Source organism: Mesoplodon mirus (genome assembly GCF_964341445.2).
Source record: "Mesoplodon mirus genome assembly, chromosome: X".
NCBI lineage: Eukaryota > Metazoa > Chordata > Mammalia > Artiodactyla > Ziphiidae > Mesoplodon > Mesoplodon mirus.
Genome location: NC_138981.1, coordinates 16,221,296 through 16,236,459, shown reverse-complemented (window position 1 = coordinate 16,236,459; position 15,164 = coordinate 16,221,296). Strand labels below are relative to the sequence as shown.

General features: G+C 44.1%; 1 long non-coding RNA gene across 1 annotated transcript in view; it reads right to left on the bottom strand.

The window, feature by feature from the left end:
• Window positions 1-5,883: 5,883 nt before the first annotated feature.
• The window catches only part of LOC309796035, a 144,687-nt gene continuing 135,406 nt past the window's right edge, over window positions 5,884-15,164 (bottom strand). The window contains exon 3 of the long non-coding RNA XR_014292408.1: window positions 5,884-5,966. This is a non-coding gene — a long non-coding RNA (uncharacterized lncRNA). The remainder of the gene's footprint in view (window positions 5,967-15,164) is intronic.

The window sequence follows — 15,164 nt, the reverse complement described above, 5'->3', positions numbered from 1 at the left end:
TTAAAGCCACAAGCCAGATCTTGGGAATGCAGACTTCATTTCATGTGTCTAAAGAGAACATGGAAAAAATATGTTTTATGGCAACAATAAAGCCCTGCAGACCAGTGGTGGGGCCCGACACTCGGCACTCTGGACTGGCCCATACTTCAGTTATAAAGGCTTCAACAGACGCCCCTCTCCTATTCTACCTCAAAAAATAACATTTTGGGGGAGGGAGTGTCCTTGTTCATAAAAGATCCAGGCTGGGGATTTGGGGATAAAAGGTCATGATGTCTGCAAGGTACACATAAGTGTTTCAGTAGCAACAAGAAGAATGATGATAATAATGTATCTGGACAAAGAGGGAGACAAAAGAAAATAGGACAAAATAAGCAAACAGTGAGTCTAGGTAAAGGGCATATTGGGATTCATCATACATTTCTTGCAACTTGAAATTTGGGTTTGTTTCCAAATAAAAAGTGGGAAAAAAAAAGAATATTTTGGGAAAGGGTCTTTTGGGAGTTGTTTTTTCATCTCACAAATCTAAAGAGCTTAGAGCTGGCTGTTTTCAAATCTAGCTTGACTTTTTTAATATGTTCACAATTCTGAACATGAGTCCTGCTAGATAGCCAAGCCACGCGTTCCTTCCTAAACACACTGAGGCAGGAAGAACAATGAAGGGTATTTAAAGGCCTCCAGTTAGGGGCCCTTGTGGCAAGTCTGCCCCACTGCTCACTGCCCCTCCCCCGGCACTGCCCTAGCCCCAGCATCCAGGGGTCCTCTCCACCAGACAGAGGTGATTGAAGGGGGGGACGGGAAAATTCCATGGGACGGGGAGCCCTCCTCTGGGCCCAGGAGGGGTAGGATTCCAGGGGGTAGTTAAGTTCTAGAACACGCTAGCTACCTTGGTGTCTGCCCCAAAATGGCCAGCAGAGACTCAAGTCAAGATCTCAAAACGATTCAAAGTACAGTTCAGCGGTGTAAAAAGAGAAACTCTTTGTAATCTCCTGGCCTCCTGGTCATGTGCTCATAAAGCCATGTGGGCAAAATAAAAAGCTTTGATTGTGGCGTTTGATCTCCTTCGTTCTCACTGCCCCTGGGCCCTCTTTGGTAGCCGGCAGGGACCTCTCCAAGGTCACTTCAGTATTTTATGTTTGATGACTTTGAAGGACAGCTTTCCTTTCAAAGTCACCAAAAATAAAACTAATACTAATTAAAATATGCATTAACACGGTGGGCTGATGTGTTTCTCGGCCCACTGGAAGGTGTGAATAAAGGCACTTTTAGAGAAGTGATCGTTAAACATCCGAGACGCTAAAAAACTGCGCTAGCCTTGCAAGGGCAGCTTCAGACCACCTGGGGGCCTCACTGTGCCCCTCCCACTTCAAGCTCCACCCTCACCCCACGCCCACAGCTTCAGTTTGGCTGCTACTTTATAGACCCGAAACATTTGAATCAGGTCATGGTGATGGGGTGCCCGAATATTCTTCGTGCTAATGAATTTTCCATACATCCAGGAGCTGTGTCGCTCTTACTCAAATCTCGGATTGCCCCATTTGACTCCGAGTTTTCCCACAAAAAGCTCTGATGAAATCGAGGTTGACGTCTGAAGCTAGACTGTTACATCTACTTATGTGTGTGTTGATCTCTCGAGATCACATACCCACCCCCGACATGTACACATATTTATCACCATGAGCTTACAGCCAAAAGGGAAAAGAAAGGCAGCATTTAAAAATGACCCCACTGCCTAATTCCAGGCAGTCATTCATGCAGCTCAAAGGCCAGCACAATTCTCCCATAAACTCGAATGTTCGGTCAGTATATACCCTTTGCCATTGTAAAACGAACGAAGTATCCTGTGTCACCACGCCCCACAATTACACTCCTGCCTGCTGCAGCCCAGCGGGGACAAGGTCTTTGTTGAAGGAAAGGACTGGCATTGAGAAGCCACACAGCCACTCCACCCTCAGCCTGGCTAGGCTCCGGCTAGCACAGAACCCTCGTCAAGCAGCCTCTGGAACCTCACAAGCAACAAAGCAAGAGATTCCTGAAAGATCCTTCACCAAAAATGTCTGTTCTGTTTCAAATATTCCAGCATAGACACTGCACCACCATTATTTATACTTGAAAAATATTTCTTTTGTCCAAGAAATTCCAGGAGACACATGGGCTTGTTAGCATAATCGTGTAATTACAGTGGCTGGAGTCTCCCTTCCTTCACCCAATCGCACCTATTCCTCACTGAATCACTTTAATTCGCTCCGAAAAGCCCTGCCGCTAAGTAAGAAGCTGTTAAATAAAAAACATTTTCAGTAATTTCATTGGGCAAAATGATGAGCCTCCCATCCCAACCCAAGTTACCCAAACCATTTCGCAGATAGAAAAACCTATCAAGTTTACATAAGGAAAAAAGCAACCATTTGAAAGTGAATGAATGTAAACCATAGAACATAACGTGGAAATATCTTGTAATGGAGGTGCCTTACACTTGCTACAGGCAGAAGCACAGATTTCAGAGTCTGTAGCAAGGGCTGGAGAAGAAAGGAGAGGTTGCCATTCTTGGGAAACGACTGGAGAGTCATATGGTTCACATTCAAGCAGAACGCTTTTTGGAGCTCATCATTATCCTATACTCAAACTGTACCCTCAAATAAAGTTAGAGCACAGAGAAACACCTTGAGGGCAAAATAAAAGCTGCAGATGAGAGAGCCGTGAAACATATGGGAAGAAGACACACGCACAACCAACAGAAAGGCTGCAGAAGATGTTACTGGCCCCTCTCTCCTCCACAGCAGTGCTCCCAGGGAGGTTCTCCCCAGTGTTACGTTAGTTGCTGAGCTCTGAGATTCACCGGCTCCCTCTCTCCTTTAGCTGTGCTGGGGCCCAGGAGGAAGCCGGCAGCCCATGCTTCTATGCCATACTGTTGGCGGGGGGGGAGCATGCTTTCTCCCAGATCTGTGGTTCGCAGCATGAACGTTATGTCCAAAGCCTTCATGGCTTAGTTTTTGAAACTCAAAAGTCCAAGTTCTTCTAGTTCAAGAACCTTAAATTTGGTCTTGTGTACCCATGTTCCCAGGAACCACCAGGGGAAAAAATTCACTAAATATCAAAATGGGAAGCCACCATACAAATAAGTTCAGGTACCTGCCTGTTGACAACTATCAAGTGTATAGTTTCCGGGGGGGGGTGGGGGGAAAGACTATATACCACTACAAAAGGGTTTCCTTTGTTTTAGTTTGTGCTTTTCTTCCTCAAAAATCCTCATCTAGTCTATTAAGTATGCAGGACAGAGGTTTTTCTCTGCATTTTACTGGCAGGGAAACATGGGGAGAAAAACAATGATGCTATTAAATGGTTTTCCCAAAATGCCAAAGACAGCAAATCCAAAGATTGTTCCAACCAGCCTTTTTATCTTCCCTGCAAAGAACTGTTGATTACTCACATTGTTTCCAATGGGAGAGATTTTGACTTCTTTCTTATCTTCAAAAATCCTAGCCTCACATTTTACAACTGAATATAATTTTAAACATGCCAAATCTGGATCTAGTCAGAACTGCAAATACATCAAAATAACGGACAGAGTTAAAGCAGATGGAGCAAACAACAAGGGAGTTTCATTCACTTATTCGTTCCTCTGGTTATGCAACAAACATTTACCGGAAGCTTTATTTACCGAGTGCAAACATTTATTGGGTGCTCATGCCTCTGTTTGCTGCCAGGGATATAAAAGGAAAGAAGACACAAACATCGCTTTCAAAGGGTGGAGTCTAGTAGGGTAGATAGACATGTAAACAAACAATGGTGGGGCAATGCCGGCAAGCTGTAATAGAGATAGGAATTAAGTGCTGCCCAGAATCCCGGAGCGATTAACACTGTCTGGGGGGAATACAGACTGGAGCAGGGATTCTAAAAGCAACATGGGTTTCAGAGCTGCTTCTTACAGCTTAGAAGCGGAAAGACTGAAGCTGAGACCAAGCAACACCACATGGTTCAAAGCAAAACAGGGTGGCCAAAACTGAGACCCTCCAACCAGCTGCAAGAGAAGATGAGCTTTTGACTAGTATCATTAAAGGGCATTTCCAACAAATCTTTTCCAAATCCTGCAAACCAGTTGGTAGGAGAAAGAATGTGGAAATTATGTTTTGTTTTTTTTTTTAAGCTGACATGAAATGTTCACTCTTTGGCAGGGCTCGGTTTAGAAAGAGGAAGTGGATTTTTAATATATTTACTATAAAGCAAAGTCTTCGATTGGGTAAAATGAACCACAGTCTCTGGAGCACATGGCGCTAATAAAGTGAAACAGCCATTCCCCAAGGGTTCATAAGCTTCCCGCCTCCCCACTCCCTGCACCTCCTTTTTTTTTTTTTTAACTGTTCAGAATTTGTTCTCCAAGCACCCTTCTGTGATGAAAACACCCAGTGCTGGCCTTGACCCAGAGGAAGTGCTTTGGACTGTGGTGGTCCTGAAATAAATCAGCTCTTTTTGAGAGGAACTTGAGGGAGTGAAATCTACAACTCACATTATCAGTCTGGGATTGAGTCCTTGTGAACGGCAGAGGCAGCAAACTTCAAACTTTATCAAGATCGTCGTGCTCATTAAGGAAGTGAAATGAAGCCAGATTTGAAGGAAAGCACTGGAGTAATTACAGAGTTATGAAGATTTAAAAGCTATGTGCCTGGGCACGCAGAGCGCAACATGTTTCCTTTGGGTTCAGAGACACCACAATTACAGGGCTTAGGGGTAGCAGAGCACCGAATTAGAACTCCCCATTAGTTTGATTAATCACCGATGTTAAGTGCAGGCCCTGGAAATGGCTATGGCTCAGCCTGATTTGTGTCTCTTCCTCGCCTCCCCCTCCCCATTTTCCCCTCTATTTCCTTTACGAGATCAGGGGGTCAGGGAAGAATACGAACCTTGTATAAATGATAAGAAACTGGGTGCAAGCAAGTTAAAACTTCCTGAAGCTTAATGATTTCCCTACATCGGGGTTGGCTTTGCCAAGACTTGTATAATAGTGTGGTCTTTCTGCCTCCCAGGCTGTTAAATGGTAATGGTACAGCAGTGACATGTTGGTAAATCTAATACGAAAACCAGAGCATAAAGTATTTTATGTGGGTGTAGAACAAGTTAACATCCCCATAGGAAGCTCATCGAGATAATAATATATGATACTGCATTCGACGGGCTACAACAAACAAACAAAAAGCCCCAATATCTAGCCAATTAGCAATGATGGGCGAGAACCTGGCTCTTTGGAAGGAACTGTTACACCCTTCAGATAAAACTGGCTTATAAATCTACTTGCAGAAATGGTGTCTTGCCTGGCAAAATGATGCTGCTGGCGTGAGGTAGGTATTTTGGGGTCAGGATATTTGACTTGGTGCCTCCACATCAATATAACCAAAAAGTACAGCCAATTTTTTTATGAATGGGGAACACAAAGGCTCAAAAAGGTCACTGCACTAATTCAAACCCAGCACGACCACTCAGAGAAGGAACCCTGTAAGGAAAAATCCAGAATTCCTGGCACAAAGGTACTTCACTGGACAGGCCAGCCTTTAAATTGTGAACCAAAATGACCCTTGGTGGGAAAGGTGATTTTGTCAGCGGGAGATTTTTAAATCAAAAATGTCACTGAAATTTACTTCCGTGGCCCTTTTCATATTTGTGCGTGAACTACAGGGCTCCTGGGATCAAACAGGAGACAACCGACCAGCCATGCCTCTTAAATTATTTTTCCGGAGGTGTTTTCTTTCTCCACCTCAATTGTAAAGATCCAGGAATAACAGCCCAGTGAACAAAGTAGACATTTTTATTTCTCATCCTGTCTCAGTGGTCTCATAGTGGGTTCAATAAGAATCTGGAAATAATGAAAGCTTCTCCGTGGAGAAACACAAGACTCACCATAAGAAACGGCAGCTCCTAGGAGTCTCCTATAGTAACGGCAACAGCAGCAGAAACACTGCAGCAGTCCGAATTTCCTCCTTAAAAGAAAAAGAAGAATTTTAAAGGTGATCATTATCCACACTCACTAGTGTACAGACAGAATATCAGGCCACCAAGACAAAAATAAAACAGTTGTCCAAGAATTCTGTTGGGAAAAAAAAAAAGTGGTAAGCAAGAGTGCCTGGATTATAGGCTCATTTTGATTTGTTTTGAAACATGTTTCAAGTATTTCCTATGGACTTTGGGAAGAACTTCAGCCCTGGTTACTAGGAAAGTCAAAATAAAAGGATGGGGAAGGAGCAAAAGAGAAAAAAGGGATTTGAGGTTTTTAAATTATTTTCCATTTTTATTTGAATTTTGCCTTTATTTGCTCTTGAGAAAGTGTTCATTTTTAACCACTCACAGCCTTGCTCAGTTTTGCTACAGTGACAGACACTGTCATCAGCCTCCCCACCAACCCCTTCTCCTTTTCTAACAGAATCTCAATTTTGTTCTGGGTGGCAATGGCCCAAGCCAATCTCCTACCCATCCTAGACTCCCTTGCATTCAGGATTGGCCAGATGATGCAGCTCTGGATAGGCTTCCTCCTTCTTCTTTGGCCCTGGAGAATGGACTCGAGGGTGACAGAGAAGGGCTGTCCTGCGACTGTGACATACATGAGGATGAAAGCAAAGGGATAAGGCTCTTGGAATGTAAATGATGGAGCAGAGTGCTGCCCCAGACCTGGCCTCCCACACTCCAGAGTTCTTGTATTGTGAAAAAAATAACCCTGTATTCGGGTCAGCTACTACACATGGTCAGATGCAGTTCTGACCGATTGGATTACCACTTCCTTACAAAGCATTGCTCTAACATTCAGAATACCAGGGCTCAGGATCTTCCTCATTCATTCATTCCACAGGTGTCATTCAAAATACTGTACCTACTACGTGTCTGTGACTCTTCTAGGAACCAAGGAATCATCTTCGAATGAAACAAAACAAAGACCTGCCCTCAAGGTGTTTCCCTTCCAGTTAAACAGCATTAAATAATCATTGTCCAATAACAAAAGTTTATGTATTCAAAAGGTGGTTCTAGTCCAGTTCTAAGATAAAGAAGTACTAGGGATGTGATGTACAACCTGACAAATATAATTAACACTGCTGTATGTTATATATGAAAGTTAAGAGAGTAAATCCTAAGAGTTCTCATCACAAGAAAAAAACGTTTTTTCTATTTCTTTAATTTTGTAGCTATATGAGATGATGGATGTTCACTAAACTTATTGTGATAATCATTTCATGATGGATGTCAGTCAAATTATGATGCTGTACACCTTAAACATATACAGTGCTATATGTCAATTATACCTCAATAAAACTGGAAGGAAAGAAGATGACTCTACTGGGTTCATATACTTAAAATAATAAAAAGAAGTGATGTCTGTAGCAGATGATGCTGAGTTCCTTCCAGAATTCCCTCACCTGGCTGGAGCACTCAGCCCCACACTGCTGTGGATGTTGCCTGCAATCTGCTCCAGAGGATTTCCTGTATCTCACCAGAGCTACCGGGGAAGTTACATCCCTCCAGAAGGGCAGCCCATGGCCAATGACTCATTGGTACAGTGTGGAACACACTCTGTGCCAGTATCCACACCCCAGAGCTCTTTGTAGGATCAGGCTGAGGCTGCCTTGTCCTGAATCCACATCTTTGCTTAGCTCCTTCCCCTGCCAACCCTGCTTCCCTCACACCTCAACTCTGCTCTCCCTCACTACATCATCTGCACCAAACACTCTCCACCTCAGGCTCTGCTGTTGAGAACCCCACCTAAGACAGGGTCTGCCTCCAGTTTTCTTTAATTAATAAAGAGTATAATGTTTTCATTTCCCCCATTTGAACAAACTGTCTGAAAACTTTCTTGTTTGAATTAAGGTTCACAGATATTAGAGGGGCTGACTTATAACTCAGTTTATTATTATTCAGCTAAATACAGCTAGCCACCATGTTGGTTCTGACCAGTACAACATCCTAATTGTTCTAACAATAGCAAACCATTTAAGTTTCACCTTCAATTGACCACCAGATAAGAAAAGATGCATAAAGCTTCTTAATGTTGAAATAGAATTTCATGAGAAGTATAAAAACAAGAAAAGTTATGAAAATTTCCTCTAGACCAGTATTCAACTGATCCAAATCTTATGCACACATCAGGATGTTGCTGGTACCTCAAAAAATAATAAAGCATCATGATGATTATATCCATTTTGCATTTGCATTTATTGAGAATAAACAGTATGCACACTGTGATTTGTTATACTCATAAATAATAGCACCAAAACTTTCATATTATGTTTTAGTCTGCTCAGGCTGCCATAACAAAATCCTATAGACGGGGAGACTTAAACAATAGTAATTTATTTCTCACAGTTCTGGAGGTTGGGAGTCTGAAAGGGTGCCTGCATGGTTGGGTTCTGGTGAGGACCCTTCTCCTGGCTTGTAGGCTGCCTTTTTGCTGTGTCCTCACATGGTGGAGAGAAAGGGCTTTGGTCTCCTTCTCTTCCTATAAGGACACTAATCCCCTCATGGGGGCTCCACCCTCATGACTTCATGTAAACCTAATCACTTCCCAAAGACCTCACCTCCAATATTATTTTTAAAACCCCCCTGGGACTGCCCTGGCAGTTCAGTGGTTAAGACTCCATGCTTCCAATTCAGGGGGCACAGGTTCAATCCCTGGTAGGGAAACTGAGGTCCCACATGCTGTGCGGTGCAGCCAAAAGTAAAAAAGCAAAAAAAAAAACCCCAACAAATATGTCACAAATAAAAAGCACAAAATGAAAGAATTATTAAAATCATGTCATGAAAATAGTTTTTGTCTATTTTGATGCTTGACCATTAAATTTTCACTAAACTTTAATATACATTCAGTCTAAAACCACATATGAAACAATATATCAATTTAAAATGAATTTGTTGACATTCTTATATAAGCAACTTAGGGTAAATAAAATTGTGTCACTTGTTAAATAGAAAAATATCAAAATTTATCTTTATAGATTTTGAATAGTGTTAAAATTGCTTTAAAATAAATTTCCTAGTATAACTTTTAATTATCTGTTAATCCAAAATTAAACAGTATTTGCTTAAAATCAGATATTTTATCATCCACTATATAAAAAAGATAAAATGATTTTTTAACATTTTAAGGGACTGAAAAGATGGCAGGTCACTTTCAAAGGGGTTCAAGTGTCCATAAAATGGAAATGCTGAAATAGTTGCTCTCTGGAGTTGCATATGCTCTGAATAACTATGATTGTCCTGTCATAAGTTGAATTGGGAGCTGTAGCATGCCTGGGGACCTTTATTTATCTGCCATTATATTAGTAGGTAGTAAGATAACAGTACTTAGGTAGCCCTAGAACGTGTCTTGTCGTACTGTATTTTTTGAAACAAGAATACTAGACTTACTCAAGGAAAAAAGTACACTAGGCTGTGAAATGAACCAAACAATACAAGTCTCTTGACTGGAGAAACCCTGAACTGAGTTTATGGATTCTCCAGCCCTAGAGATATTTTAGAACGTCTCCAAACTCAACATCTTGGTGTTTAAACATTCAAATACCTAGAGGGAAGAAAATGAACTAAATGACCCTTTCAATTCTAAGATCACACGTTTCCAACCACTGATGCTCAATATTAATCCAAGCCAAGCTCCTGCATGCTGCTTGATTATCTTCCATGTTAAAATACATGAAATGCACATTGGAGACAGTGTCTAGACCACAAGCACAGAGCAATGCGTACAGTGAAGATAACCAGAGAAAACTGTGATCTGGAAGATAAGAAAAGATACCCAAATCAAGTTTCCATTTGGACCAACTAACTCATCAGCTTTACAACAACTGGTGTGGTTTTTCCCACCAAAAACACAGGATTCCATCTTATTAAAGCTTATTAATAAGCCCATCTTATTAAGCCTTATTAAATCTGTATGACCTTTCTTCCTCCTTAGTCTCTTTCTCCCACAAATGTCAACTGAGTGGCTAAAACCTAGAACTAACTGACAGGTCTGCCCATGCACCGCCATGGCTCTGCAAAATACCCCCTGGGCAATTCTTTGTAAATACAGGTACTGATCTATTTTAAAGATAGTATTTTGATTAAACACTATATTGAGTTAGAATACCTAACTTAAGTACTTTATATGAGTTCTTTGTATATTAATGTTGACATCTATTTATTATATATGTTGCAAATAGACAAAAGCAAATCCAATCCTGTGCTACTGAAGGGTGGTTTACTTTCCTCTTTCCTCACATTTTAAGACATCCTATAATGGATTTAAGAAGTTGTCCTTGTAAAGAGTTCAAATGGTATGAAGTTAGCCCCCCATGGTTAGGGTAGCATCCAAATGGTGGAGCCTGGGACTCAGAATCTCTTTTAGCACAGCACTCTCTCTCAGTGATTTCAATGACATTCCCTGGGCAAGCTACTCATCCTTTCTTTTCTTGCTTCTCTTTCAAGCCATAATTCCTATCTTTACATATGGCAGTTCCGAAACCAAGCCTCAACCAAGGGGCTTGGCGATTTGGGGATGAAATGAACCACCAAGTACTGCAGTCTCCAGCATGAAGCAAATGCATGGAGAAGCAAATGACTCCTATAGCCTTTTCTCCATCACTGTCTAAAATGGTTTCCTTGGTAAACACAACTGGAGGTTTGTCCATTTCAAATGATGCAAACCAAAGAATCCTCCCTAAACCTCTGGAGTTACTCTTCTGTGGTCTAAGAGGATCATTAGGCAATGGCTTTCCAGTAACCAGTCCCAAATACATTCCCATTACTTACTTTCTTCCAGTGCCTCCACCCACCTTACACAACCATTTCTCTGCCTTCAGGGGATACTTCTGAAAATGAACACGTGCTGGTTCTTACCATGGGGTGGTCCCAACCCAACACGAGGACGTGCTCCCCTCCTCCCACAGCTGCCACTATTTCTGCACATATGAATTCAGTAAGGTTTTTTTATTTTTCTCAATAATTTTCTATTAGATGCAGTATGAGCACTAGGGGGTTACCTTGGGCCTACTTCAAGATTTAATGTGGTTCTCAACCTTGTCTGCACATTGGAATCACCTGGAAAGCTTTAAAAAGGATTGATACCTGGCTTCCTATCACCAACCCCACCAAGAAGGTCTGGTTTAATTGGTCTAGGGTGCAGCCTGGGCATCAGAATTTTTTAAACTCCCCAGATGGTTCTAATATTCAACCACGGCTAAGAATCAACTGGAGTGAGGAGATTTGATTTAAATCCTGCCACTAATTAGCTCTGTAGCCTTGAGCAAAAGAAATATTCATTTATCCAATAGGTATTCCTTGACAGCTTGTTGTATGCAAGACAGTGCTAGGGACCTTATCTCTCCAGTTTCCAAGATAAGTGAATTGGACTTAACAATTTATTCATTCATGTGGCAAATAAGTATAGAGTGCCTACTACCTGCCAGGCACTGTGCAAGGCATCAGGGGTACAGACTCGATGGACAGACTCCCTGCCCTCGTGGAGCTTACAGTTTAGTTGGGGGAGGCGTGACCATATACAAGTAGTGAAAATTAAATAGCAATGTCAGATAAAGGATGAGAGGAAAATGAGAGGGACTGGCGGCCAACATGGAGGCAGTGGGGAGTGGGGTGGAGAAGGGGGGGATGGAGAGAGGTAGATAGGTTCCAGAAAAAGTCAAGGAGATAACATCTCCAGGACTTGGTGATGGATATGATATAGGGATGAGAGAGAAAAAGGGAAGAAGGCCAATTCCCGGGTCCCAAGACTGAGGGGTCATTCACTGGGGCAGAATGTGGGAAAAGAACCTTAGCCACCCCAGAAGGTTGTGAGGGTCTAGAGCCAAAGCCCATGAAACTGGGGCAATGAAACCAACCCCCATCTCAGACAGAGGTCAGGGCAGACGGGGGACCTTGGCTAAGAAATGAAATGGCTCTCACAGTGGTCATTTCAGTACCTGGGCTGGGTTTTCATATAGCTAAAGGGGAGGCCACTAAAGAGCCTGTTGCCACAGGCCCAGGGGGAAAGAGTGGGGGGGGGTGGAGAAAGAGAGAGAGAGAGACAAGATCCACAGCTACTGCTGGATAATCTGAAGAGTAAACGCATGTATGTCCCCCTCACCTGGGAGGCAGATCTGGAGGAACAGTGGACAGAACACCACTGGTGACTGATTCACACGGGGGAAAAGGTCCCACTGGGGGAAAAGGAATGTATCCTGGTGTGAGAACAGCTCCAGTGGATAAACATTTCCAAAAGGCGAGAGGGAGAGGTAGAAGGAGGGTATTCCACAGAAAGGAGCCGACTTGAGCGCAAGGGAGCAAGCTCAGGAACCGGGGTCTGCCTCCAAGAGTCCCCTTGTGAAAGCTTAAAGTCCTCGCGGGTTTCCGAGGTTTCACAGTCTTTCCTTCACATATGGTTTTTCCCCTCTGATGCTCCTCAAACCTTGAACACAGACTGACAGACCCGCATAAGGGTGTGGCTGTGCAAGGGAGGAAGGTGAGAGCCGGGCCGTCCAATTACTTCCTAAAGCTCCCAAAGATCCTTGCAGAGGGAACAGCAACTTACCAAGGGGAAGGTCCTGCCGAGCGCCGGACCTCCACCCCCACTGACGTTTGCAGCGCCCCCTGGTGGAGTCGGGAGTAACACACGACGCAGAGAAGTGGAGTGACGCCGGTGGACAGCTTGAGAGGGCGCTGGGATTCAATCCATCCCTTTCCCAAATACGGTGGGGAAGCAACCCTGAAGACTGAGATGGAAACTTCCATTTGATGTACAGAGGCAAAACACCAGGCACAGTGCCTGGTTCAGAGTTGGCAATCAGCAATTGGCAGCCATGATGGTGATTATGATGATTATGATGATTGAGATTCAGTTGCTATAGATATCCCGTGGCCTTAAATGATCCCAGAATGTTTCACGGAGTAAGAAGTCCCGCAGGCCCAGAACAAGTAGATTGTAATGTGGAGGGTTTGAGGACAGAGTCAATGATCCAGCTCCACATCAATCCTTAGCCTTTCTTCCCAGCAAGTATATGTTGGGCAACTGATGTTCGTGTGCCATACACTCAGACCACTGCCTGAGGAGTGCAGAAGACACTGCAAGAGAAAAATCAGAGCAAAACAGAGCCAAGAGGTGGGGTGGGGATGGAGAGGAGAGGAAGATAGGGCCAGTCAGGGTCCCAACAGGAAACAGATGGCATATGCAAATGAGGATGATTTGAAGAGGGTTCTTTTACAGAGGGACTAATTACACATTGGAAGCGACCAGTGGCAGTGGGTAGGAAAATGCGGGAAAATGCGGGAACTCGGGGCAACAGGCAGCAGAGCTGTTACCACCCCTAGGCCTACAGAGGTGAGGGGAGAGAGGTTTCCAGAAGAAGAGAGTCACGCAGGCTTCCCTGAAAGAAGCAGTGGCCTTAGATCAAGGGACAGAGTCAGCCCAAAGAGGCAACTGAGCAGAATAAATGTCTGGACCTCACTGTCCTCCGACCTTCTGATCTACTTCCAGAACTCCCCATAATTTAAACCCAACTGGAAGTCTCTGCACAAGGGAACCCTGTTGACATAATCCACAGAGCAGGCCGAAGAAGGCCGGAGAAGGCCGGAGAAGGCTGGAGACGGCAAACAGCAGACATCTGGCCCGGGTGAGGAGGAACAGCTAAGGATGAGGACAGGCATCCCCACGGCCACCACCCCGCCCTGCCCCCCCACTTTTGGCACATTCGCCTTATGCCGCTTTGCTTTTACAAAAGACCTACATCAATACCTGTTTTCCCTAACCAAAAGAAATCCAAAGAGGATTCTCACTTTTACGAAGAAAGGTGAAAATCGAAAATAGCACTCAGCGTTTGTTTTGCAAGCAGCTGTTACAGAGGCAGCGCCCATCCTGAGCGGCGAGAGTGGCCCCGCCAAGCTCCTGCCCGGGAACTGCGCTCAGCATCTCAGCATCCAGCCGCCATGGCTTTCACCTGTGTCTGTGAGCACCTGTGCTGTATCTCGATTTATTTTGTGCATCCCTTAGCAAGATGTGTCCTAAGGTAATCGCTTCTTTGCTTTACGCCATTTTTTGCTTATGAAAGTTTTTGTAGAACACCCTACTTTCAGAGAGTGGGGAAACCTGTATTGGGTTCTTCTGGTGTGTGTGTGTGTAAAGATAAGACCACAGGCCCATCAGCAGCAGGATAGGCTGACTTTATCTCAGAAATGATGATGGGTTTATATGCACCATCAAACCCTCTCTCCGCTCTTGGGGCAAAAGACAAGCCTCATTTTGAAAAGAGCCACACGCAGGGGTAGGAGTAGGAAGAGAAAAGGCTGGCAAAGAAGTCAAGTTCCCCCGGGGCTGCTGACAGGACCACAGGGAACTACCTAGGGTACTGTCGGGGCAAGAAAAGGTGCCAGGCTGGAGGGACAGAGCAGAAGGGCTCATAAAGGAAAACAAACATTGGGCAGAGAATAGCATGGAGCAGAAGGTGGCTGTACAACGTGTAGTCGGGGTCTGTGATAAAGGGCCTCGGCCTGGAAATAGGGGGTGACGTGGGGGGGGGCAGGGAATGGGGTCCAGTTGAGATATCGCATTTTTCATAGTCCAAGACTCCACTTCCTTCTCTTTTCACCCAATGTCCTCCTGGAAGATGGACGGAGCTTTCGCTAACATCGCAGGGTGTGTGTGTGTGTGTGTGTTTTCATTTGTCACTAAATGATCGGCATTCAATGAAATGCTTCTATTTGGGGGGCATTACCATCTTTCAAACAAGACGTAGAAAAGCAGAGGGAGGCAGCTAGGGGCTGCACTTAATCTTCTCTAATACCGCAGCACGAAGGAAACTGGGGAATGAAAACATAGTCATTTAGAAAATGGCTGATGAGTCACTGATTGGCACCGGGTGGAGAAAAAGCGAAGTCGTTATTCACTCAGAGTAGGCCTGGTCTTTAAAAACAGGCTCCTCACTCTGCTGGAGGGGGCTTTAGAGACTGAGGGGGTGGCAGAGGGCAAGGGCCGCACGCCCAAGGCAGGGAGGACCCTCCTCCTCTATCTCCCTGCACCTCGGCCCTTGAAAAACCTCCAGCTTTAAGAAGCAGAAAGACAGCTTAATGCCGCCTTGTTCCTCTTTCTTGAGGCCTTAATAATACTTTTGGGGAAACTTCAGCTTCAGAGGAACCAGGCCAAGTAGAAGAGACGGCACTTTTTGTGACCATAA